General features: G+C 40.4%; 1 protein-coding gene across 5 annotated transcripts in view; it reads right to left on the bottom strand.

Moving 5' to 3' along the window:
* The window catches only part of LOC122792271 (kinesin light chain 1-like), a 1,642,552-nt gene that overhangs the window by 1,544,302 nt on the left and 70,594 nt on the right, over positions 1-27,656 (bottom strand). For all 5 annotated transcript variants that reach the window (XM_044060030.1, XM_044060031.1, XM_044060032.1 and 2 more), the window contains exon 2: positions 25,319-25,421. The gene's annotated coding sequence lies outside the window, so the exon portion shown is untranslated. The remainder of the gene's footprint in view (positions 1-25,318; positions 25,422-27,656) is intronic.

Genomic DNA, 27,656 nt, shown 5'->3' with positions numbered 1-27,656 from the left:
CCACCGTCGCCGCCACCATAGCATCAACAGGGCCTCCCTTGGTGAGAAAGGCCTTGTCTTGTGGTGAGGTAATAAACTTACTGGGCCTCCTATGGACAGTTTCCACTGTACCTGGAGACTCCCATACCTTTCAACAAACCAAGTCCACGAGTTCGTCGAAAGGTGGGGACACCCAAGAGGCAGAGGGTTGAAACCCGAAACCCTTCAGGTAAGACTGACTCATCCTCAGTAGGTTTGGTTGACTGCTAATCACCCCTCTCTGTTTGAGAGGCTCTGGGTCTCTTTGCTTTTGTTGAATTTGTGATGATGAAGTAGACACTGGCGCTTTAGGGGTAGAAGCTGCTTGTCCTGATGAAATGGTTGTCCTTGGGGACAATGCTCTCCTCATGGCATCAAAGGCTCCCCAGCTCTGATGCGAAGGAACCCCTGGATCTGACGATCTAGCCGATTCCCCCGGCACCAAGACCGTAGGCTCCGAGCCGGAGGGAGGCGCTGAACTCAATTGTGCCAAAGTCCCGAAAAGCAAAGTCGGACCCGAAAGATCGGTTCGACTATCCTCCCCGGACCCAGTCAGTGAGTGTCTGCTACCAGACCCTTCAGTCGGCGCCATAGTAGTCACAGAGGTCGGTACTGAAAGTCCTGGACCAGATGTCAGCACCGATGGCTCCACTATCATCAGTTCCGAGCACTTTGGCGCTGAAACCTCAAGTTGGATTGGAGGAAAGGTCTGTTCCAATGCCCGCGGGGTCGGACCAGATAAAAGCTTGGCAAACGCTGGTGTCTGCAGAAGCTTCTGCAACACACGATCCACATCCATGTTTGACAGGCTTCTTGAGAACCTAGAGGACGGAACCGAAATAGCCACAGATTGTAATACTGGTGATTTTAGAATACGAGATACCGGCTCCAGTACCGGAGACCGGCTCCTTATAGCAACAACTGTCTGCTCTGATATCAGTGGAGCTGAAGCTGAAGTTGAATCAGCTTGGACTGACTGGGACATGGAGATTTTCTCAGTTCTGAAGATCTAGAAGCAGATGACTTTTTTGAAGACTTGGTTTAGCATGAGCTGCCTTACTCTCATCTAATGATTCCTGAAAGGAAGATTTAATTAACCCTTGATAATTAGTTTATTCTTACCATTTCCTGTAACACTAGAGAACTAAACGAATGGCATATGGAGCAAGTTTCCTGCAGGTGTAAGGGACCTAAACAGTACACACAATCCATGCGTTCATCGATAATGGACATCTTTTGTCTGCACTTGGGGCATTTCTTGAAGCTCGAAGGCTTAGCCTGCTTTTCCTTTGTCCTGATCCCGTGACATTTTTATGTGTAAAAGGAGAAAGTGCACACAACACACTATAATAAGCCCTCTACTATAAAACAAGCTATGAAATTTAGCCTTCTAATTTAAACAGGCTTTAAATGGAAAAAAATGCACACACTAAGCTATGAAGAAACCACTAAATGTATATGTATATAATTCACACTTAGTTATAAACACACTATACCGTTAAATTCACAGTAACACTATTATAACTAACTTAACTAGATATAAGGGGATAGAGGTATAACAAGGCTTTCAAACAGGCCATGAAGAAGAAGAGAATCGCACTCTCAGGAAAAAACTAAGTGTGAAAAGCACTCTAACTACAACTATGTTAATAAAATCAAGCTTATTTAAGATTCTACAAAATATCAACAGTTATAGAAAAAAATTCACTGGCCAGAGCTGGTGAATTGCCCAATCTGTTGCAGTGGCAAATGAGGCCTGGGGGAATCACCATTGCATCATGGGACAGGGAGTAGGCCACGAGTTGATTGAAGACCTCGAGCTTTTGCATTAGGCTGAGTCGGAGCCGAACATCAGCTCCGAACCCATCAGTAAGAATGAAGGCGAGATAGGACAACTTCACATCAACAGTTAAATAAAAAAAAAAAAAAAAAAAAAAAAAAATACAACTTATTAATAGGCAGCAGAAGAAAGAACAAGGTATAAGCAACAAAATGACACAAACTGTTAATCCAGAATGTCCTGCGGTAGAGTTAGTTTTTATTCTACATGTGGGAGTGAGGCAGTAAAACATTCTCATCTTTCCTGCTCTTTCTCATCACTGACAAACAAAACAGAGGGTAAAAGGATGTGGTATCCTAGTTACTCAAGACTTCATGACAGCACACACATTGTGTTATAAAGTCACATGTGAATACTTAATGTCTAGTGATGATTACGTTATTATGTTCCTGGTATCACACGGCTTGATTATTAGAAACGTATGTTGCATATTTATGAATATTTGTAAGCAACAGATGCATACATACGCTTTCAATTATAATTTACTTTCACACTGTAGCAAGTTAAATCTCCCTTGATCCAGTCACATAACCATTTATGTTAATTTTTGTCCTCCAACTCTTCTTAATGATTTCATTTGATTTTACTTACAAAGATGAAGTAGATTTTCTAGATGACAATCTTCTTATCCTCATTCCTGCCTAGGCTTCAGCTTTGCTTCTAGATTCCTGTTCCTTCTCCAATTCTCCTCCTCGAGGATTCCTTCTTGCTGCTAATGATACTGAAGTACATATAATTCAACAGCCCTAAGAGTCTTCCTCCTCCTCCCCCATTGTATGCAGCAATATGCTACCTATTGCACTTGCACAAGTTGCAAACGGTCAAAACAGCAAAAACACTGTTAAAAAGTTTAACTTCCCCTACTTGCTAATCTTGCTCACAGCACAGTCAACATCATCACATTCATCTCTGTACATTAATGACAATGCAGATCTTGCAGACACTGCTTAATGACATCATCGAGCAAGTGGGAAGGTACAATGAAAAATCGGAATTTAAAGAGGCCAGTCAAAAATTCATGGTACCATGTTATTCTGAACCACAAAGTGGAAATTTTCCGCTAAATTCAGGACAGTTGAGAGGTATGCTATGGACCCAGCAACAACAGTGGTATTTTCTCACATTCTGCTTCCCTCTGGCTCATTACTGCTCGAATATTGTCAAATGTTTTATGAAATATCAAAAATAATCCTGTCGAGTAAAGTACTTCCGGATAAAGGAACACAATGTAGACAAAGCAAAAATCCAAAAGTGCACCAATGTGCTGTGAATAATCCAACGAAACCGTCTTGGTTGAACTCTTTATTGGAACAAACAGTAATGATAGTAAGCGCTTTCACGGCCTTGTGACGCTTCCTCAGACTTCAATGATTCTCCATTTGACTTAGTACTTAAATACACTCATAATTATCACCTTTGCATCATTAATGGATTGATATCTCTGACATGAAGTGCTAGTGCATATTTGGAAAAACCACAGTAATTCCAACGCCTAGATTTCATCATGTATAACATCTAGGTATATATTGGGATGTATACGTGTCTAAAACATAAGCGCTAAAACACAATATATGAACACAATATAAAAAGCACACATAAAAAATTATATATATCATTTCATATAAATATGTATAAAAATATAACTATAAAAACCTGAATTGATAAATAAAACCATATTATGCTAGAGCCATTTATATGAAAAAATGTAGTACAATGTCTGAAAGACATATAAAAACAACACAGCATATAAAAATGTGTCTTAAAAATATAAACAAGACATGATGGTGTCTGATGGCATATAACAATCATATGATAGTCCCTATATCAATGTTTAAGTGATCTAGCTACTAAAAAGTGTTTCAGAGTTATTTTATCATTTAATCCATATTTATGTGACTGCAACCTAAGGATCCATTTATTCTCTATTTCCTCTGTATGATTCTTAATGTCACCCAATCTACTGCTTCTTCTCACTAACTCTAATACTCTAAATCTAAAACTATGTGATGTCCCATATTCCATAATGTGGCGTGCTAAGGCATTGGTATCATTTTCCTTGTTCACAGCATAAATATGTTCTCTTATACGTTCACGAAGGGTTCTATTTGTTTTACCTACATAATATTGATCACAAGTTTGACATTGTGCTAAATACACTAAGTCCTTTGTTCTACAGTCAGCATAGCCTTTAAAACTATAGGTATGACCTGTGTGTGGATGTATAAAGACATTATTCTGAGCTATAAACTTACATTATATGGCAATGTTGTCATCAATTCTTCTATGAAAAAATGGTTTGCCTTTATGGGCTCTTAGGGTATCACATGATGTTATAATGTCTTTCACATTCTCCTTTTTATAACCTCTTGAAGTGAAGTTATCAACTAGTTTTAGAGAACAGCAGGTTGTACTAGTTGATAACTTCACTTCAAGAGGTTATAAAAAGGAGAATGTGAAAGACATTATAACATCATGTGATACCCTAAGAGCCCATAAAGGCAAACCATTTTTTCATAGAAGAATTGATGACAACATTGCCATCAAGAATTCACAAAAGGAAAGGAAAAACAGATTGATTATTCCGTTCACGAATAGGAATGGACAAGTTAGTATAATAGAAAACAATTGGAAATTGTTATTAATGGATGATAAGATAAAGACGTTGGTAGATGCTAAACCTAATATAGCATATAAAAACATGAAGTCTTTAAAGAGGCTATTGTGCTATGAAGAAACACGCAAAATGTCCAAGCAGTCACAAAGACAAGGGACTTTTGCCTGTCGCACATGCAATCAGTGTAAGTTTATAGCTCAGAATAATGTCTTTATACATCCACACACAGGTCATACCTATAGTTTTAAATGCTATGCTGACTGTAGAACGAAGGACTTAGTGTATTTAGCACAATGTCAAACTTGTGATCAATATTATGTAGGTAAAACAAATAGAACCCTTCGTGAACGTATAAGAGAACATATTTATGCTGTGAACAAGGAAAATGATACCAATGCCTTAGCACGCCACATTATGGAATATGGGACATCACATAGTTTTAGATTTAGAGTATTAGAGTTAGTGAGAAGAAGCAGTAGATTGGGTGATATTAAGAATCATACAGAGGAAATAGAGAATAAATGGATCCTTAGGTTGCAGTCACATAAATATGGATTAAATGATAAAATAACCTTAAAACCTTTTTTAGTAGCTAGGTCACTCAAACATTGACATAAGGACCATCATATGATTGTTATATGCCATCAGACACCATCATGTCTTGTTTATATTTTTAAGACACATTTTTATATGCTGTGTTGTTTTTATATGTCTTTCAGACATTGTACTACATTTTTTCATATAAATGGCTCTAGCATAATATGGTTTTATTTATCAATTCAGGTTTTTATAGTCATATTTTTATACATATTTATATGAAATGATATATATAATTTTTTATGTGTGCTTTTTATATTGTGTTCATATATTGTGTTTTAGCGCTTATTATGTTTTAGACACGTATACATCCCAATATATACCTAGATGTTATACATGATGAAATCTAGGCGTTGGAATTACTGTGGTTTTTCCAAATATGCACTAGCACTTCAAGTCAGAGATATCAATCCATTAATGATGCAAAGGTGATAGTACTTAAATACACTCATAATTAAGTCAAATGGAGAATCATTGAAGTCTGAGGAAGCGTCGCAAGGACGTGAAAGCGCTTACTATCATTACTGTTTGTTCCAATAAAGAGTTCAACCAAGACGGTTTCGTTGGATTATTCACAGTGCATTGGTGCACTTTTGAATTTTTGCTTTGTCTACATTGTCAAATGTTTGCCTCCCCTCCACAAAACCACACTGATTCATATCCATCAATTTTGGCAACATATTTGCCTTTCTTTTAGTCATTATAGACAAACACTTTAAAATAGGGGTTTTGAATCAAAATGGACCTACATGAAGTCGGAGATCTAAATGTTATCAAAAACCTACTTCACCGAACTTCTAAAAACCGGAACAATTTTGCTAAACACTTGCTTGCATGAACTCTTAGATCACCGGAATTTTACTCTGGGAAAGTAACCACATGGCCACCACGACTAAATAACTAAAACGAAAAAAATCAAACCCACCCAAGTGGGGGGTCTGCACCCCCAATACCCCCTAACTAAATATGCCAACTCAGAGATCACAGTACAGTGGGGAAAAGGGCAAAGTTCACCATGGTAGCAGAGTGGTTACTTTTCTGGAGTAAAATTCCAGTGATCCGAGAGTAAGTGTTCAGCGAAGCTGTCCCGGTTTTTAGAAGTTTGGTAAAGTGGGTTTTCGATAATAACAGGTAGAACTGAAGTTAGATCTGATGGGTCTTTACCATCTTTAGGTACTACGGCCACCCATACCGCTCAACCTCTTAAGAGGAAGAAATCTAGACAAAACCATAAATAATATGAGGACAAATGCAATAAGAAACATTTTTAAATACTACACTTACAAACTTAGAAAGTTTATAGAATAACAGGTTTTACTTTAGCATGAATTTTCTGAAGGTTATGAAGTCTGAAACTCAAATGTCTGTCACTATTTTTCTGACTTCAGTCTTAAATGACTTGGCAACAATTTACCAGAAAACCACAATTTCATGAAAAATTAACAAAAAAATAAGGGACAAAAATCTGGACATTCTGTGAATATCTGCACAGTTGAGAGGTTTCTTCCAAGATGTTGGTGCTTCTCCTCCTTTTAAAATACTGTTAAGAAAACCTTCCAGAAATGTATCACTTTCTTCCTTCCTAGCTTCCAAACTTCCGCAGCACACTATCTATTCCTGGACACATTCCTGCAGATTGGTTATAGATCAACATGTTATACCATCTACAGATCAACATGTTATACCATCTTCTCCTATTCCAACTGTTAATAATCAGGCTTCATCTACCTCTAACATTGGCACATTTAAATTCTTCTATAAATATTTCCATTTGTACTTTTTCTTGATTTCCACATTTCTCTGCTTTATACAAATTTTCATAAAATTTACGAAATATTTCTAATACCTCTACAAGATCTCTGGCTATTTTTCTTGTTATAGGCTCCATAAGCTTGGCAATACCACTTCCTACTTTGTTACCTGAGCCATTGTACTTAAAGCTTTTGTGCTATGGAGTTATTATCAAAAAGAGTCGCTTAATAGCAATCTTTCTAAACTCTTGCATATTATCCAGGTGGTCCCTTATTTTCTTTTTAGCACTCTGCAATTGCGTCTCTTCTTGTTCTGTGAGATTCCCATTATTCTGCAACACTTAAACCTGTGTCAGTCACTCTAAATAATTCTCGTTACTCCTTAACCATATTTCTTTCCCCTCTTTCTACCCTCTTTTGAAACTCCACTTTCATTTTATCACACTCCTTAACTACATTTTCTGAAAAAAAATTCTATCTTCCCTTACAACTCTGGAATAATTTCCACTACCCATTCCTTAAGTTCCTCTCTATTTAACACACTGGCGAGGAAGTGCCGGCATTTCATTTTTATCTCATTACCCTGCATTTTTATTTTAATTATTATTGGCACATGACCTGAAATAGTTATTGGATGCATACCAAAACATTCAATTAAATACACATGTTCCTGTGAAATGTAATTTCTGTCAAGCATAGCCCAGTTTTTTCTGTACCTTGGGGAATATGTAAATTCCCTCCAAGCTCCTACTACTGAATTCACTTCTTCCATACCAAATATTTTCTTAAATTTATTCAAAAATCTACCCTCTTTTGTTATAGTTTTCCTTACAGGTCGCTAGATACAGCCTCACTGTTGCAAATCAAATTCCAGTCCCTGCCTAGAAGTAATATTCTTTGCAGAAAGCAGATTTTTTTCTCCCAGAATTTTCTTGCTCCACTATAGCAGTTTTAGGTGGAATACAAATGCATGCCGGTGTAATCCTCCTCTCGTACCTATAGCTTACTACCACTACAAATCTGCCATTATTATCTTTTTTTTCTTCTTCCATCACTATTGGAGGTCCTCTAGCAATTAATATAAGTACTTCCCTTTTCCTCTGTCCCAGATACTCCTCTGAATAATCATCTTGAAATCCTTTATAAATTCACATGCTCATTTCTTTCTGAATGTGTCACCCATAGCACAGCCATCTGCACTCTCCGTTTCTTAAGACAGTCACTTCTCTTTTTCATGTGTACCTGGGAGACCATGCACATTCAAAAATATTAGAGTGTGCTGACATTAAGTTAAGAAATTATTATTCCACCTGTTATGTATAAAAAGAAGTTATGTACTCACCATAACGTTCCATGTTGGTAGTCCATCTCACCCTTCATTTTTACATATGGGTTTTGGCTCCAACTCGGCCGATTTTCAAGCTCGAAGACTTCTGGTTGGCTCGTGCCTAAGCAGGTATCCCATGGTGCACCAGTGCAACCCCCAGATTTTGTTTGCTGCTCACTAGCAATAGAAAGAGATTGAAAGAAACCCTTAACCAACAAGCCAATACTAAAGGGTCGCCAACCAAGAAATTTATAATATCTCCAGATCTTCCAGGATGGGGGCAGGAGAGAGGGATGGTAAAAATGAAGGGGGAGATGGACTACCAACATGGAATGCTATGGTGAGTACATAACTTCTTTATGTTCGGTAGTCCAATCTCACCTCCATTTTTACATATGGGACAGCGTCCAAGCACCTAATTCTTGGGTGGCTCATTGGAAGATACTCCTGAGCACCATGGAGCCAAAGGATGCTCTACCCCTAGAAGTCAAATCCAACTTATGAGTAATAAAGGTGTGAGGGGTAGCCCATGTAGCTGCTGCACAGACATGATCAATTGGTACCCTGGCTTGGAAGGCTGCAGACGTAGACAGAGACCTAGTAGAGTGAGCTTTGATCCTGTGGGGTAAGGGTCTGCCCCCCGAGCTGTAGATGAAAGCTATGCAACTCGAAATCCAGTTAGACAATGTCACCTGAGAAACTGGCAAACCCAATCTGGAATCAGAAAAGGAACGAACAATTGGTCTGGAATCAGAAAAGGAACGAACAATTGGTCTGGGATCAGAATTTCTTTGGTCCGTTGCAAATAGAAACACAGCTGTCTGTGAACATCTAACTGGTGAAAACGGTATTCCGCTGCATTGCTATGATTGGGAGAGAAGACTGGGAGTTCAATGGACTGATTCAATGTTGCAGAAGAACAAACTTTGGGGACAAATGAAGGATTGGTACGCAAAGAACCCCAGTCTTTATGAAAAACTAAACAGGGTGGTTTAATAGACAGAGCATGTAGCTCAGAAACACATCTGGCTGATGTAATAGCTATCAAAAACAGTCTTCCAAGACAAATATTTTAAGGAAGCTGAATGAGACGGTTCAAAAGGAGGGGATGTTAGTTTGGACAACACAAAATTTAAGTCCCAAGAAGCCACAGGTTCCTGTAAAGGTCGTCTCAGCAAGGTGGCTCCTCTCAAGAAGGTTTTACACAACTTATGAGACATAAGGTTAACATTTGGAGATCTCAAATAAAAATGTGAAATAGCTGCCAACTGTACTTTGATGGTGGCTGCGGCAGATCCCTGCTGAAAAAGCTCCGAAAGGAATTCCAGAATTATGGGAACGGGAGCGGTGTAAGGATCCACATTCATTTTCTGTGCCCAAACAGAAAACCTTTTCCACTTGCTGTCATACAGCCTTCTGGTTGATGGTGTGTGTGAGGATAAAAGAATATGGGACACTGACTATGAAACATCATGAAGCCTGACTAGAGATGGAACTGGATCAGCCAAGCTGTCAATTTGAGGGTGTGGAGAGAGGGGTGTAGCGAGCCCGACATGTGAGTCAGTAGATCTGGAACTGGGTCCAGGATCCAAGAATCATCCAGGAGACAAGGCTCGAGGAAGGGAAACTAGACCTGATGAGGCCAGTAAGGAGCAATGAGGATCAACTTGCTTCCCAGTAGGTTGGCTTTCTGTATCACTTTGAGGATTAGAGGAAAAGGAGGGAAGGCACAGAGAAGTCCCGTGGGCCAATCGTGTGCCAGATTGTCTCTGGGTGCTTCCCTGTAGGGGGAATTAAGGAAAAATAATTGTTGCACTTGGCATTGACTAGACTGGCAAAAAGGTCGCAGCAAGGTTGTCCCCATTTGCAGGATTGCCCCGCTCAGCTTGTCAGCTATCACGTTGGTTGTCCCCGGAATGTGCGTTGCCACCAGAAAGTGCTGGGAAGAAATTGCCCATTCCCAAACTAGCATGGCTTCTCGACAAAGAGGGTAAAATCTGGTACCACCCAGTTTGTTGATATACCACACAACCGACATGTTGTCCAATTGCATCACAATCGTCCCTGGAGGAAGAAGGTCCTGAAGTGCTTTCAATGCCAGAAGCACCGCTCTCATCTCCAGAACACTGATATGCAGATGAGCCTCGTGTTCTTGCCATGTGCCGTGGACCGTCCTGCCCAGATAATGCCCCCCCACCCGACCTGAGAGGCATCTGTGGTCACAGTGGCAACGGGTTGGGTAGGCACAAAGGGAGCTCCCATGAACAAATTGTTGGGGGTTATCCACCAACGAAGATCCTTTTTGCATGATTCTGTCAGCAGAAGAGAGTGATTCAGCGGTAGGTATTGGAACGACTACTGGGAGAATAGGAGCCATTGAAGGATTCTCATATGCCACCTGTCTAGAGGTATTAACAGAATGGTTGAGGCCATCGTTCCAAGAAGTTGAAGAATCCACTTTGCTTTGATCTTCCGAAGTGGGAGAAGTCACTGAACTTGTGAGAAGAGGTTTTGTGCTCTTTCGGCAGAAAGACTAACTGTCATATCCACTGTGTCTACCTCTGCGCCTAAAAAAAAACACAGATTGCGAGGGCAGTAATGCAGATTTTTCCCAATTTATGGAGCTCCCTAGTTGAGCACAAAGCTGGATGATGATGTCCCTGTTTTGGAGAAGTAGATGCCTGGTGGGGGCAGTCAGGAGTCAGTCGTCCAAATACAGAAACACCTGGAATCCCTGACGTCTCAGGTGAGCTGTCACTACTGCCATGTATTTGGTGAACACCCTGGGGGCTGTGGTGAGACCAAAGGGCAGAGCACGAAACCGATAATGGCTGGCTCCCAGCCGGAAGCACAGATACCTCCTTGACACCTTGTCCATTTTTATATGGTAGTAGGCGTCTTGGAGATCTAGAGAGCACATCCAACAGTCTTTCCCTAACAAAGGGAGTATAGACTGCAGTGTTACCATCTGAAACTTGTCCTTTTTCACGGATTCATTTAATCTGCTGAGGTCTAATATTGGCCTCGTCTCCAGTTCATTTTGGGACTAAAAAGAACCTGGAGTAAGTTCCGGATCCTATCTGGTCTGCTGGCATGGGCTGGATGACTGAGTGCAACTTGTTGATCTCCACAGTTGCCTGATCCCTGAGATTGGGTGGGACATCTGGGATCTTCTTGGGAACAAACGGTGGAAGGGAAAAGGGTATGATGTATCCTCTTGTGACGACTCTTTGTACCCACATGTCTTGGGTTAAATTTAGCCAGGCTTCTGGATACAAAGAGATGCGACCCCCGACTGGTCCCAGAGAAACGCAGTCGGCCCCACATCAGGAGCGCTGATAAGACCGCCCTCAAAAGGAACCGCTACCTTGCTGGTATTATGGACCACCCCTGCCTCTTGGGTGACGTCTACCATTTACTCCTCCTCTGCCTCTGAAGGAGGATTCACTCTGTGTCTGGAAAGGCCCTCGGGGACTTTTTGAACCACATCTTACCTCCCCTTTGACCTTTGGGGTATGGTTGAGAGGGGAAGGTAAAACGGACTCCCACGGCAGAGAGTCTTTCCTTCCTGGTCACACTGAGTGAGTGTATCTTTCACCTTGGAACCAAACAAGGAGGAACCATCAAAAGGGGTGTTGTTGAAGGAGGACAAGTGCATCCAGGAATGGCGCCTAAGGGCAACTCCTGAACCCGCTGCTCTGCTCGCTCCATCAGCTGCATGAAATAGGAGCCGCACTGAGGAGTTAACTACGGAATTTAGGGTGGATAACAACAGAGATCCTATCCAGGACTCCCTCAGGACAAGCACCCTGTATGGAGTCTCCAAACTCCTTGAGCTTCGGTCCCTGGACACGACGGATGGAGCCGAACGTGTCGGAGCCGAACTCGGCTCCAATGCAACAGCAAGGGGAGCCGGAACCGAGGGTTCCTCCATTGGTAACAAGCACTCCTGCTCCGAAAACTCAACATGGCTCGAAGGAGGAATCACGGATGGAAATAAGACTGGTTCGAGTGGCTCCGAGACCGACTGGGTTGGAGCCAACAAAAATTTAGGCAGGACAGACGACTTGATGAGTCTCAGTACTACCATCTCCACATCTTCTTCCGAAAAACTCCTGGAAGATCAGGTTGGGGATCTTGACCTAGCAGGCACTGGAGATTTGACCATCACAGAGACCGATCAGGACTCTACAGACTGGCTCCGGGAAGCAGAGTCAACTATTAGTAAAGATTCAGCAGCCGGCACCAAAGTATCTATGACCGACTCCGAAACCACAGTACTCTCCTTCGGCTCCGAAGACTGAGGAGTTGAGGAGGCAGGTTTTATTAATTTGGCAGGCGGCTCCGAAACAGTAGCCGGTGCCGGAGAAGGCCTTTTTGCAAATTTAGATTTTGAGTTAGCTCTTGAATTAGAAGACTTAGACGAGGAAGCCGAAGAACCAGACAAAGCTTCCTTGAAGGTTGGCTTCAAAAGACCCCCCCCCCCCTCCGAGTATCAATTTGTTCTTTCTCTCCTGCAACACTCTAGGAGAGAAAGCATGACAAAACAAACATGATTCTTGCAAATGGATGGCTCCCAAACAGTAGATACAGCTACTGTGGCAATCAGTCAAAGACATTTTCTGGGAGCACTTCATACATTTTTTAAACCCAGAGGGTTTGTGTTCCTTGCTATCCTTAGACATTGAAAAACCCACAAGCAATCAAAGGGAAAAAAAGAAAGAAGAAGATGACGGAGGACTAGGTCCTCTAACTAAAACGGGCCTAACCCTACAGATGAAAAAAACACGAAGACTAGGTCCTCTAAGTTAAACGGGCCTAGCCTAGCCTTGTGAAGAACCGGGTCTTCTAATTTAAGCAGACCAAGAAGGCAGCACTCACACTCACTCTCACTCTCACTCAAGGGTAGCAATTAACAAAAATAAGAAATTACGAATTTAGCGGATCCCCACTAAAGACCACCAGTCAACAATAATAGCTTGACAGGAAATAAGCAACAGGAGCCCCTATTGACTAACAACGGCAAACTCACCAACTAATACTCTAGAGAAGAAAAAAAGGCAAGTTCGTCTAACTTGTCAAACAAAGCCATAAGGCAATTTAGGTAAATCCTAACTGTAAATAACAGGAAGAAGCGAAACCGCCAAAACTAACGGTTTAGGTAAAGCGCAACTGCGCCTAACTACTGGTACACAGGATACCACTAATAATGTCACACAACAACCAAGACAATAAAGATAAGCCCTATAATGTATACATTCAATAATTATGCAAAGATACTAGAAAAATGAGAATTGAAAGGCGAAACAGCCAAACTAGCAGTTTTAGGTAAAGCGCAACTGCTCCTAACTACTGGTACACAGGATACCACTAAAAAGGTCACACAACAACCACAAGACAATAAAGAGGAGTCCTATAATGTATATATACAATAATTATACTGCGGTGGTGGTGCTGCGGCAGCGTTATCGCTTCACAGTAAGACACTGTCCTGTTCGATTCTCAGCTAAAGCGTCTTCTGTCTGGAGACATGCGTGAATGGGCGTACCTTCGTTGAAGGTTGTGCGTCAGACCTGGCAACTCGGCACGTAAAAATCTACTGCCAATTATTAGCGGACCGGAGTTCCGCTGTGGCGACCCCTAACCGGGAAAAGCCGAAAGATACAACAACAACATGCAAAGATACTAGAAAAATGAAAAGTTTCAAAAACTTAGCCAGAGCCAAGAGAAGCACATCCAAACTCGTCGACGGGGCAAATGAGATCTGGGATTTCACTGGTGCACCATGGGATACCTGCTTAGCCACGAGCCAACCAGAAGTCTTCGAGTTTGAAAATCGGCAGAGTCAGAGTAGAGGATCTGATCCGAACCCATATGTAAAAATGAAGGTGAGATTGGACTACCTAACATCAACTTTTTTAAAGTGTAGTTTCAGCTTCTGTGGTACATGTACACACTAACGTCTGGAAGGTTGATCTTTTATACAGTTGTTTCTTGTCATATCCATGTGAACCTATGTCACATCTTAAGACTTTTTGTTTTAATGAAAACCCTCAAACAAACACAAACAAAGCCCCAGAACACCCCAGAACCTATTAACTTAGTACACATACGAAACTATGTACATCTTCAAATAATGAAACTTAACACTCCTAATAGAACTATCCCAGCTTGACAATTACACTCACAGGCTTTAACTAAATTATATGAGTAATTAAGGTCATACATGCTAAGAAGCATGGCACACCTTGTGATTCTGCTTAAACTAAGTACTGCCCGTTTATGACAGCTCTTTATTCCTCTCCCAGATGTAGAAAAAAAAAGTATTCTGGTTTTACTGCCCTCTTATCAGCTTGTTTCCAGACAAACATGAGAACCAGATACACAGTTGGCTTCACCTACAAGTTTCTAATGTCGCACTGTGAAAATTTGCTAAGAAAATTTTTCATTACATTGTTCTCTTATTTACTTGCTTCCACCTAAAACTTGTTGCTAGATCAAGCCAACTACCTTAATCCAGTAACTCCCCCTATGCAAAAGTAAGAAAAAGCATATCAATTTTACTTGCATCATGATCTGTATACTTAAAAGCTGTCTCACCTCAAAAACCCAAAATTAGAGCCTATTATCTTAAACATGTTTTTGTCCAGGCGGTCTTCTGGTTTTACACTGCAGTGCACATATTTTATTAAAACTAAAGAAGAAAGAAGAAAATAAGTCACCTGTTTACTTTAGTATCATTCTAACACAAAAAATAACTGAAAATGGTTTACTGTATAACATGCAGTATAGGTCATGTTTTATAAAGAAAATACTGTTAAGAATAAAATTGTTTTCTTTACATTTGCATCTTTCTTTCCTCCTCCACTCTCAATGTTCTTCCAAGTGTTAAATGACAAAATAGGGCATACACTTTGCAGACCCGTACAAGTTTCACAAAGTTAAAAATTCCAACATTTCCTAGGTTTCGTGTTCAGCCATATTTCACAAATGTACCTGATGCTTTGTAATCCCACATTCAAGTTGCTGGTTTTCTTCCTGTTGATCTCAGTCTCCCAGCTCCAGTTCATTTCCAACGTACTACTGGTTCTAGTCAACTCCTACGCTTTTCTCAGTCTCTCAACTATTTTCCTTTCGAACACTGGAAAATGTTTCACTAGCAAAGTCTATTAGCTTGATTATCAGAGAAATAAGATGCAGAGTCTCCTTCTGTTTGACAGCTCACTTTTTTGCTGGACAAACTTTTATACTTCATTCTTAGCATGTTCTGCAACAAAAAATGACTTTGATCCTCCAGGAAAAATATTCTGAAGATAAGTGTAAGATTCAAGTTGCTGTATTCAGCTGCCTCTTGACATTCCCAGACTACTGGAATCATACCTCTCAACCTCTTAAGAGTAAGGAATCTGGACAAAGCCATAAAAAGTGGTACAAATAGGGACAATTTTGAAATATTGATCTTACAAAGTTGGAAAGTTGCAGAATAACAGGTTTTGCATTAGCATGAACTTTCTGAAGGTTATGAAGTCTAAAACTCAAATGTCTGTCATTATTTTCTAACTTCAATCGTTAATGATTTGTCACTAATTTGTCAGACGGCCACAATTTATGAAAAACGGACCAAACATACAAGGCAAAAATCTGGACATTCTGCGGAAATCAGTACAGCTGAGAGGTATGACTGGAATATATTTTCTCTTCTGCCTAGTTACAACGAGAATCATTTTCCACAAACACTTTACTGCCTTAGTACTTTGTCATAAGGACATATAGATATAGCTACACCAATACAGGTCTAAAATGTCAAAAATGTGGGAGATGTAAAATGTGTAAATATACCAATCATGGTATTTATAACACCATTGGTAGTCCAGGTTATAACTGTAACACTGTAGGAGTGGTTTACTTTGGTTCAGGTTATGTTAACTGTAATACTACAGGGCCTGTTTATTTTGCAACATGTTTATCCTGTTCAGCTTTTCACATAGGGAAAACCAAGAGAAGGCTGAAAGATAGAACTTATGAACAGTTACAAGATATAAAAAGAAAGAGAACTACAAACACTTTTATGTAAACATTCTATTGAATGTATTTTTATTACTATTAATAAAGTGGTTCAAAATCTGAGAGTGGGAGATGTGGAGACATTGTTGAAATATAAAGAAAGTACAGTTGTGTACACTTACCATAAATGTAGATGTTAGAGTGTATTCACTGTTGCAGTCATCACATTTGGGTTATCTGCTTGCAGTAGCCCTCAGTCGGCCTGATTATCAAAGTCTTGGGTCCTGCGTCGGTTGCTATCTTATGTTCCGTGATGTCAGGTTGTCAGGGGTATAAAGCATGCAGCAGACGCCATTACATCAGTTTTTCTTGCCCCAGATGTCAGGTGCCCCCTAATGGGAAGCAATTAAATGTATATATACACGGTTATACCTCCAACAAAAAAGTAAATACACCAAAAAGCTTTTAAGCATAGCAAAGGAGAACAGAGGTATAGCCAAAAGAAGTCAGGGGGTTGGAGGGAGGGTAACCAGGACTGCAACAGTGAATACACTCTAACATCTACATTTATGGTAAGTGTACACAACTGTACTATGTTCTTCGTGTTTCACTGTTGCAGTAATCACATTTGGGTAGATTCCCAAAGCTTAGGATGGGAGGAAGAATTTAGATAGCATTAGGACCAGCTATAAGGCCCGGCAAGACTGCAGTGGCAAAGCCAGCTCTGGATTTAGAGAAAATTGGCAAATGGTAATGCTTAATGAAGGTATGTACAGAACTCCAGGTAGCAGCTTCTAGGATACAGAGGTAGATGCAGATGCAGCCCTGGTTGAATGTGGTCTAATCCCCTGTGGGATAGGTTTTCCATGGTGCTTATAGCAGAAATGAATGCAATGGCCTATCCATTTAGGAATGGTTTGCTCTGAAATAGCCTTCCCCTCTGCCCCTGCAGCAAATGCTACCAGCAGTTGTTCAGATTTCCCTTGAGGTTTAGTCCTGACCAAGCAAAATCTAAGTTGGCTGTGCACATCTAAGGAGTGCAGCACCTGTTCTCCTTTGTTCTGTGGATTAGAAAAAAAAGGTTGGAAAATGAATGGACTGATTAAGAGCCACACTGGATACTACCTTGGGCATGAAGGAGGGATTGGTCTTGAGGGACATCCTGTCCGCATGAAAGATGATGAAAGGCTCCACTGCCATAATGGCCTGTAATTCAGATACCCTTCTTGCTGAAGTGATTGCTAAAATGTAGGCTGTTTTCCAAGAAAGGAATTTTAACTCTTCACTTGCAGCTGCCTCAAAAGGAGGAAGAGTGAGTTTTTCCAATACAAAGTTAAGGTCCCAGGTTGGAGTTGGGGTTCTCCTGGGTGGTCTTAAGTTTTTGGCCCCTCTGAGGAACTGCTTGAGCAGTGGATGAGAGAAGAGGGGTGGTCCATTGCTGTAATGAGCTGAAATGGCTGAGGCATGAATTTTGATGGAGGAAAAAGAAAGACCCTTGTGAAGCATTTCAGTTATATATTGAAGAATCTGAGGCAAGTTTGGCACTGCTGTGCCCATCCCTTGAGTTTGGTTCCAGGCACAAAATCTTTTCCATTTTTCAGCATAAGATTTTCTAGTACTAGGCCTCCTTGCCTCCAAAATGACACCCAACACTTGTTTACTGAGGGATGGTAACAGAGAGATTAGGTAATTAGTCAGGCTGCCAGGTTCAGGGTTTGAAGCTGAAAGTGCAGAATCTGGCTCTCCTGCTGTGACAGCAGGGTAGGAATCTGAGGCAGGTGCCATGGAGCCAGCAGTGACACACTGCGCAAGAGGGGGTACCATTGTTGGCATGGCCAGTCTGGTGCAATCAGTATCATCCTTGGTTTGTCCTGTTTGATCTTTAGTAGTACTTTGGAGAGGAGAGGCAGAGGAGAAAAGGCATAAACTGATTTTCCAGCTGAAGGACACAGCATCCACTTTCCAAGCTTGTATGTGAGGAGTCCTTGTGCAGAATTTGTCCAATTGGTAGTTCTGGGGGGAGGCAAGCAGGTCTATAGCGGGTCTCTCACATTTGTTTATCAACATGTTGAAAGTCTTTGGTTCCAGTTTCCACTCGTGTGGGTCCATGTGATTTCTGCTTAGTTCATCTGCCAGTGTATTTAGTTTTCCTGGCAGGAATTGAGCCTGTAGATGCACTTGGTAGCTCAAGGCTGTGCTCCACAGAGCCATGGCTAGTCTGCAGAGGGGGTATGAATGGGTACCCCCCTGTTTATGTACCACATAACAGTGGGTTAATCAGTCTTTACCATGAATTGTCCTGGAAGAATGTGGTCCTTGAATGCGGTCAGAGCATTCTGTACAGCTAAAATTTCTTTTTGATTGATATGCAGGTGATTTGACTTGGGTTCCATTTGCCCTGAATGCAGTTCCCTGCCAAGTGAGCCCCCATGCATAGTCTGATGCGTCTGTTAGGGTTTGGGCAGCAGGTGGTAGAGTGAATGGCAGTCCCTTGTTTTGGTGACAGGCCTCTGCCCACCAAAGGAACTCTAACTGTAGGCAAGGTATGATAGGAATCATTGCTTCTAGACCCTGAGAATGTTGACACCATAAGCTTTTTAGATACCATTGTAGTTTCCTCATATGCAGTCTTGCATATGGAATTAGAAGAATGCAGGAGGCCATGAACTCCAAGGCTTACATTATTTGTCTTGTAGATACCAAGGGTTTTGTGGCCATTAGTTTGAAGTAAGTTGTCAAATGAATTTGTTTCTCTGGTGTGAGGAAAGCCATCTGGCAAGTTGGGTTCAAGCTTGCTCCCAGGAATAAAATTTGCTGACAGGGTACAATATGTGATTTATTTTTGTTTATGGTGTACCCCAGACAAGTTAGCACCTTTTTTACAGATGCCAGAAGATTCAAAAGTATGTCCTGGCTTTCTGCCCGAATTAGACAATCGTCCAGGTATGGGTATATTTGAATATTTCTTTGCCTGCAAAATGCAATGACTGGAGCTAGGCACTTTGTGAATACCCTGGGCGCAGTAGATAAGCCAAAGGGCAGTGCAGAGAACTGATGGTGCATGTAGCCTGCTTTGAAGCGTAGGTATCTTCTGCAAGATTCACTGATTGGGATGTGCAGGTAGGCTTCCTTTAAATCCAGTGTTGCGAACCAGGCATCCTTGCCTAGCACAGGAAGCAACTGGTGGAGAGTTAGCATCTTGAATTTTGGAATCACCAAAAAAGTGTTTAGGATAGACAGGCCCAGGATAGGACGCCATGAGTTGCCTTTTCTGGGTACCAGGAAAAGTCTTGAGTAGAAACCTTGTCCCTTTCCCTCTTCTGGTACAGTTTGAATAGTCTAAGCTTAACAGAGAGTACTTGCTTTTGAGCCTCTGCCCACTGATTTGGGGGTAGATCTAGCCAACCGTTTGGGGTTGGTAACGTGTGGAAGTGAAATCTTTATCCTTGGGAAACTATACTTAAACCCCATTTGTCCTGGGTAATGAGCTCCCAGCTTTTTGCCTGCAGAGCAACCTTTCCCCCCTAAAGGAGCAGTCAGTTGAGAAGTGCTTGGAAGTTTTAAATTTAAGTCATTGAGACAGCTTACCATAGGGGGGAGTCTTACTACTCCCTGATTTGGAAGTGGGAGCCCACCTACTACTTCGTCCTGTGCGTACCCTGGGACTGAAGCCTGGGTGTTCTGCTGGTCTGGATCTAGACTGAGGAGGCCTGGAAGAGGCAGGAAAGGACCAATTCTTAGAGGGCCAATGCCTACTAAATCTTGGAGGATGTACTTGTAGGAAATCTTTAACAGTTTGCATAAATTTAGCTTTTTCCTCCATCTTTTTAAGAACAACTTCTGCTTTGTTGCCAAATAGGCGGTCCTGATTTAAGGGAGCATCGAGCAATTTAGTTTTAACATGATCTGGCAAAGACTGCTCCTTAAGCCAAGCATGCCTTCTAAGTACAGACCCAGTGACAGCAGCCCTGCAAGATGCCTCTAGTGAATCAAAACCACATTGCAAAGTATGTTTTCCAACCTGTTCAGCAGAATGCATTAAATCCTGTAAATCCTTATTTTCAGCACAGTCAGGAATCAACATCATTTTCTGTTTAAGCAATCCAATAATATGCTGTTAATACTTTAACATATGAAACTGGCAGTTTAAGGCCCTAATAGCCAAGGTTGCAGAAGCGTATATCTTCTTACCCCATCTATCCAGCGCCCTGGAATCTCTATCAGAGGGGGTAGGATTTTTGGCAGTAGTAGTCTTAATGCCCTTGGGTCCCTGTGAAATAGTCTCAGGATCCGCAGTAGGATTTTTAAAAAGGAACTTGTGAGAGTCAGGAACCCTGTAATATCTATCAGGTTTTCTGGGAGCAGGAGGTAGAGAGTCAGAGGCCAAGCTAGATTCCGAAAAGGCATCATCAACAATGTCTAGTACATGAGGGATAGCTGAAGGCCTGTGTTGGGGCAGGAGTAAGAAATCCCTAAGCCTCTTTTTAGAATCAGAGTAATCCTGGCTTTCCCAGCAAAAATGCTCTCTAAGAGTATGCAAGGTTTCACCAAAAGAAAAATCCTCTGGGGGGGGAAGCAGAGGGAATAGAGTCCTCTGCATCAGAATCCTCGTAGGTAGATAAGGGTATATCCTGGTCATCAGAGGAAACAGAAATTTCAGAATCCTGGTCAGAAGTACCATAAGCAAATTCAGTCCTAGGTCTCTTAGAGGGGGAAGGTTGGCTTCCCCTGATTTAAGTAATAAGGTCTTCAGCCATTCTTATCATTTGTTTTTTAGGCATAGAGGCCTAACCATGCTGTCTGGGCACCGGTTTAATATGCAAGTCAGTAGGCCCGACTACACCCTCAGAAGCCGGTGCCTTCACAGAAGCTCCGGACCCATCCAAGGTACAGAAATCCGCAGGTTCCACAGTTGAAGCATCTCACGGCACACCGGACCCCAAATGGGTCTCAGTAGAGGCCTGTGAATCTGAAGTAGCGGGCATCAGGGGCTGCGAAAGCACCTCACTGAGTACCGGCAAACTGGCAACTAGCTTAGGAGAAGTGTCTTCGGCAGCTTTGGATCTAGGCAGCCTGTCTCTGTCTTTATCTTTGCGTTTTTTCGGAATGTTGCTAGTCGGGTGGCTTACTGAAGACATATCCGGATAATTGAACAGAGTACCAAAATATTTAAAAGTGCAAATATACCGATGACGAATAGTTTGTGGTTTAAATAAAGCACAAAACCGACAGCGAGGTACGTCGTGGTCAGGGCCTAGGCAAGGAATACAGTATGAATGAAAATCTTTATGGGATATTTGCTTTCCACAAGAAATACAATTATTGACTTTTAGTGACATCGGTTTAGAGCAAGAAAAAAAGGTTTCCCCAATGGGGTACTTAGCTTTAGTTGAAGACTTCGGTTCTGAAACTCGAAAACGAAAATTTCAGGAGTCGGCGACCGGCACTTGCGAACTGCTTCTGCTTCAGGCACCGCATGGCAAGAAAGACTGGGGTAATGGTGTTGGCTGCAAGCTTTATACCCCTGACTACCTAACGTCATGGAAGATGAGACAGCAACCGACACAGGACCCAAGACTTTGATAAGAAGGCCGACTGAGGGCTACTGCAAGCAGATAACCCAAATGTGATGACTGCAACAGTGAAACACAAAGAACATCTGTGCTGGCAGATAAGGGTAGAGGCCAAAAATGACCCTGACTTAAATTATAGTCTTTCTTTAAAATGTGCGTTGAAAATAAGGTCAGGAGTATTATGAGGTAATGTTGAAGAGTTAAATATTTAAAGTAATAAAAAGTCTTTTTATTCAGCCATAAAGATGAGTGTCTGAGGAAAATGATATTTAAAACACCAAAACAAAATAAACAATGTTATTTTGTTTTTGAGTAATGGTTTAATGTAATTTATTTACTAGTATTATGTTTTTAGGTAAACAATGTATTACAGTTGGACTTGGTTTTAGAAGAAAACATTGTCTTGATGGAGGTAATGTATATTCATGAGTTGTTTGGCTATGACTGGTGGGGTGAAAATATTTAAATGTTAAACAACAAAGTTATCTATACTCTGAAGAAGTCCATTTAAAGCTTACAGGACAAAAGCACTTAATATACAATTACTATAGCTTACACTACTGTTTAAGCAATAAACTTTTATATTTTTTAACATACTGTTAAACAGCGAGTGGTGTTGGTTCTTCTTGCCAGACAGTATTGGATTTCCTTTTGAAATCTCAGAAATAGTACTGATAAAGAGTGTAACCAAGGGCCAAATACACACCAAGAAACACCAGACACTGGTACTGATGGTCAATAAAGACTGGAAAGTTAGTAGCTTAGCGTATAAAAACTTTATTCCATGCTTTCGTCTCAACAGGACTTCTTCAGAACAAACAATAAAAACCAAGTCAAAGCAACCACAGTAATATACCTAGTTTAAAACTATGTAAGCCAATAAAAAGTTCAAAGCAATTAGTCAATTAAAAGCACACACGAATTTTTAAAGCAGCCTGCACTGTGAAGTAGAACTGTCAGGGAACCACAGAAAATAAATCAAAACTTCCTAATAAGTTTCCTATATTTAAGAAAACATTTGATGTTGATTGCATCATTTAGACCGGGCTTTTTATCAACCCGCAATCAAATCTGCCAAGCAGTTTCTTTCTGTTCCACAATATTCTTGTAATCACCACCTCTAGGATCAACAGGTACTTCTTCTAAAATAGAAAATGAAATGTTTTTATATTTTGTACATTCTATAGTGTGTTTGTATAAAGCACTTTTCAAATCTTTGCTTTTAATACTATATATGTGTTCTGTGATACGCTCTTTTAAAGTACAAGTGGTCATCCCCACATAATATGAATTACAACCACTACATAACCCGATGTATGATACTCCCCTACTAAAACAAGAAAAATAACCAGGTACTTGTATAGTGTGTTCCTGGTGTGGTAGGGAAATGTATAGTCCTTCTGAAATAAACCTCCAAAAATTACAATGACCACATTTAAACATCCCCATTCTGATATTCCCAATGCACTTATTTGCCTTACTACCACTTCTTTCAAGGACATTTTTAAGACAAGTTTGTATTTCTATACACAAAATTGGGTCTAGGGCCTAAGACGTTATGTAAGTCACTGTTTCTCCACAATCTCCCAGTTTTTTCTGAACAATTTCTCTTATACCTTTACAATCCACTGTCGTATCCAAATTACAGACAGTACTATTAATAGATGTATTAGTTCCAATTACTTGTTTACTAACAAAGGGATGTTTGAGTATAGCTGGATAAAACTTATCCCTTTTGTCCAAAATGTCAAGTTGCAGGCCATTGAAATAATCCAAATCATAACCCCTGTCTGGCGCACTGACGTCAGGGAAGAAGCAACAGCAACCGACGCCGGACCAAGACTTTGGAATTTCGGCCGACTGCAGGACCGCCTGATGACAGGATAACCCAAGTGTGATGACTGCAGCAGGGTAACACGATGAACATCTGTATTCCAACCAATACTGACATCTAAAAACTTAACCTGATGTCCACAACATAAGTTTTATGGAAGACTGTGGAGAATAACAATGACTTACATAACGTCTTAGGCCCTAGACCCAATTTTGTGTATAGAAATACAAACTGTCTTAAAAATGTCCTTGAAAGAAGTGGTAGTAAGGCAAATAAGTGCATTGGGAATGTCAGAATAGGGATGTTTAAATGTTGTCATTGTAATTTTTGGAGGTTTATTTCAGAAGGACTGTACATTTCCCTACCACACCCGGAACACACTACACAAGTACCTGGTTATTTTTCTTGTTAAGTAGGGGTGTAGTGTACATCAGGTTATGTAGTGGTTGTAATTCATATTAACTGGAGACGACCACTCGTATTTTAAAAGAGCGCATCAGAGAACAAATATATAGTATTAAAAGCAAAGATTTAAAAAGTGCTTTATACAAACACACTATAGAATGTACAAAATATAAAAACATTTTATTTTCTATTTTAGAAAAAGTGTCTGTTGATCCCAGAGGTGGTGATTATAAGAATATTGTGGAACAGAAAGAAACTGCTTGGCATATTAGATTGGGTGCTGATAAAAAGCCCGGTCTGCATGATGCAATCAACATCAAATGTTATCTTAAATAAAGGAAACTTACTATTAGGAAGTTTTGATTTATTTTCTGTGGTTCCCTGACAGTTCTACTTCCCAGTGTGCTTTTAATTGACTAATTGCTTTGAACTTTTTATTGGCTTACATAGTTTTAAACTAGGTATATTACTGTGGTTGCTTTGACTTGGTTTTATTGTTTGTTCTGAAGAAGTCCTGTTGAGACAAAAGCGTGGAATAAAGTTTTTATACACTAAGCTACTTGCTTTCCAGTCTTTATTGACCATCAGTACCACTGTCTGGAATCTCAGAAATAGTGCTTCATGCATTTTCATTGTACAATAATTTTGTGAATTCACTCTCTATGAAAAGTTTGTTCTGTTTGTTGCTTTCATTTTCTGTAGTTTTTCACTCCACACCTCTGTTAAAAATGGATTATTTTGCCCAATCAGTCTTTCCGGGTCAACAAATACAAATAAATAAATAAAATAAATCATGATTGCATACGCCAGTACTTAGCAAACCACTATCTGACACATGGTCCTGAATCCTGTTGTGCAAAGTCCTGAAGTTTAGGAAAAAACACAGACAGTAAGGGGTCGATGTTAGATAACTCCTGTATATACCTATCGGTTTGCCACACACACAATGGTGCTATGAAGCATAACAGCTGAGATCTGTATTAACAGGCTGTACACCCAAGTACTGAAAAGAGGATTATTTCCCAACATTAAGGTCCTAAAGAGACAGAGACTGAGGTTATCACCAGCTTGGAAATGCACTCTTTTATAGTTTTAAAACTTAGAAAATACAGATATTTTATCAGACCACCTGTTAAAAAAACAGATGCATCACTTAGGTTATCCAGCAGTTAATGAATGATGAAATGGCAGCAAAAAAGCAAAGCAAGTGATGACATTTTCCTTTAATAAACACGCTGTCACTACATGGTACACTACTACACAGGCCAATAAAAAAAAAAAAACTACAAAATGCTGACAGCAAGTTATATGCAAGCCACATAAAGATCATGTGCAGAATAAGTCAAAATGCTAACCTTTCCCTGATGTCTTTTTGCAGTATTTCCAGGTAGCAGAAAGGAAAAGGGGCCCCAGGACAAAAATCTTTTCAGTTCGACCTGCAAAGTTACACACAGGAGCCTATAATTGGGAAAGAGAAGGAAAAATGTGTTTATTTGCAGAACCTGAAAACAGAGAAACTATGAACATCACTTTTCTGCTAGGAGATGGAATACATCACAGTTGACTATCTAATCAGCCTGAATGCAGGACGTGTTGCTGAATTCATGACAGAGCAGATTTCAAAACATCCTTGCAGCAATTCATTGTAGAGAGAAACATTTGGGTTCATGTATGTATCAACTGATGAGGACTACATGTCATATGAAAAAGAAAGCACTATGCTTACCACAACAGATCACTAATAGGTAGGTCTATCCCATAACAGTAGCATTAATGCAACAAGTTACTAATTATGGGACAAAAACTTCCCCGAACTACGTACACTGCGGTGCAGAGTCCCTCTAGATTGTTTTATTTATTTATTTTGCTCAAATATTTTAGATTTCTAATACCATAATGAGAATGGATTCCAACCCAAATCCAGGATATGATTAGAGTTTTTGAAATTAGAATAGCTTAAGTCTTTATTGTTAGCCAAAAAAGTGTTCTCAGCACCTGCAATGTGCCCAGAACTGCCTCCTTCTGCAGATCATACTGGATTAAATGTATTGGTACTATATGTGAAGGCTGCCAGCCTAGCTAGATTAGAATTTTGTAAATAATTCTGTCTCTCTGTAAATATCAATATGATCCATAGGCTTATTACTAGGTTTCACATGTAAAAATTTTATTTCTGTGGGTTCCTGACAGGTGCAGATTAAAAAGAAATGTTACAATTTTGAGTTCTGTGAGCCTGGGAAACTTCAGCAGAGGTGTCAAGAATGGTGTAATCTGAAATGACTCAGCAGTGATGTGTATTATCAATTTAAGGGCTATCTCAGAAAGGAAGAATAGCATTTTGTATTTTGTTCTGAATCTGAACACATCAGCTCACCGGAACTTTTCCTTTGCTCTGTAAGTAGTATTTAGAACAGTGATTTCTCTTAGAGATAGATAGGAATATAGCCAGACTAGTCTAGCTGTTTCCTATATTTATGTGAGACTATCCCACAATGTTGTTTTAAAGTACTTCCTGTGATTTCTGAACTCTCTATTGTCAATGTGTTGAGTTAATTACGGTCTTGTGTTTTTATTATTAAATAGGTTTAAACCTTTTAACTGTGGCTGTTTTGTGTAGAGATAATTTAAGCTCTCAGGGTACTTGCATGTATTTGGTGATACTGTACCAGCCATTCCAATAGCCTCAGCCCTGGGTCACACTATTAGATAGCAGTAACATTGCACAGTAGAATTGGTCACCCTTTGTAAAGGGCCTTATTAGTAGCTGATAAGAGTAGTTGATGCCATTGATTACTACTGTATAGCCTGGGTAGAAGGGGGCATACCTAGAGAACCTGTGTCAGCCTTCCCCAGGAGTGTCTGTGTGTTTGTATATAAACCAAATCTCAAAAGTGTGTGTGTGAGAGAGAGAGACAGAGAGAGAGAGAGACACAGAGAGAGAGAGAGAGAGAGAGAGAGAGAGAGAGAGAGAGAGAGAGAGAGAGAGAGAGAGAGAGAGAGAGAGAGTGTGTGTGTGTGTGTGTGAGCTACTTGGACAGAGAGGGTACTGGAGGTTTTGGCTTGACTATTCGGCTGAGATCTGAACCCTACAGCTGTGCCACTGGGGAGTATTATTGGGGATCTGGAGAGAAAGGGAGAGACCAGCACCAGAATGACTATGATATCTGTGTGCTCTTAAGGAAAATTGTACTTTACTGTGTGTGTACTTGTTATCCTCCCAATGTGGGCGTCCCTCACTGGTGCTAGTGGTGAAGATTGAGGCTCCTTGATTACTGGGCCAGTGCACAGACATCACACCATATTAAGTAAGTCTGTAAATTCGTTATTAACCCTGTTGCTCCTACTACTTCTGTAACAGTCCACGTATCTTTATTCTACATTGCCCTTGTTTCTGCTTGCATATCCTAGCATGTTATGACTGCCTGACTCCATACATAAGCCACTATAAAATTCGCTGGACACAATTATTTCAATGATTAATGCTTTTGTCTTTTTTCTTGGACAACTATATCTATTTTTTTTTCATCTGTTTCCTTAACTGTTGAAATTTTGATCATATGGCATCGCCCAATACCATCACCATCAATAATGTGCTGCTTTTCTTTTTAACTAGAAGCATGTTTATTAAATCGTGATATGGGCAATCATATATTTATACAAATGAAAAACTATTTGGACAGATGCAGTTGCTAA

Source organism: Protopterus annectens, chromosome 1.part2, assembly GCF_019279795.1.
Source record: "Protopterus annectens isolate FY-2018-M chromosome 1.part2, PAN1.0, whole genome shotgun sequence".
In the NCBI taxonomy this organism is placed as follows: domain Eukaryota; kingdom Metazoa; phylum Chordata; order Ceratodontiformes; family Protopteridae; genus Protopterus; species Protopterus annectens.
This window is presented reverse-complemented; position numbering and strand designations above follow the sequence as displayed.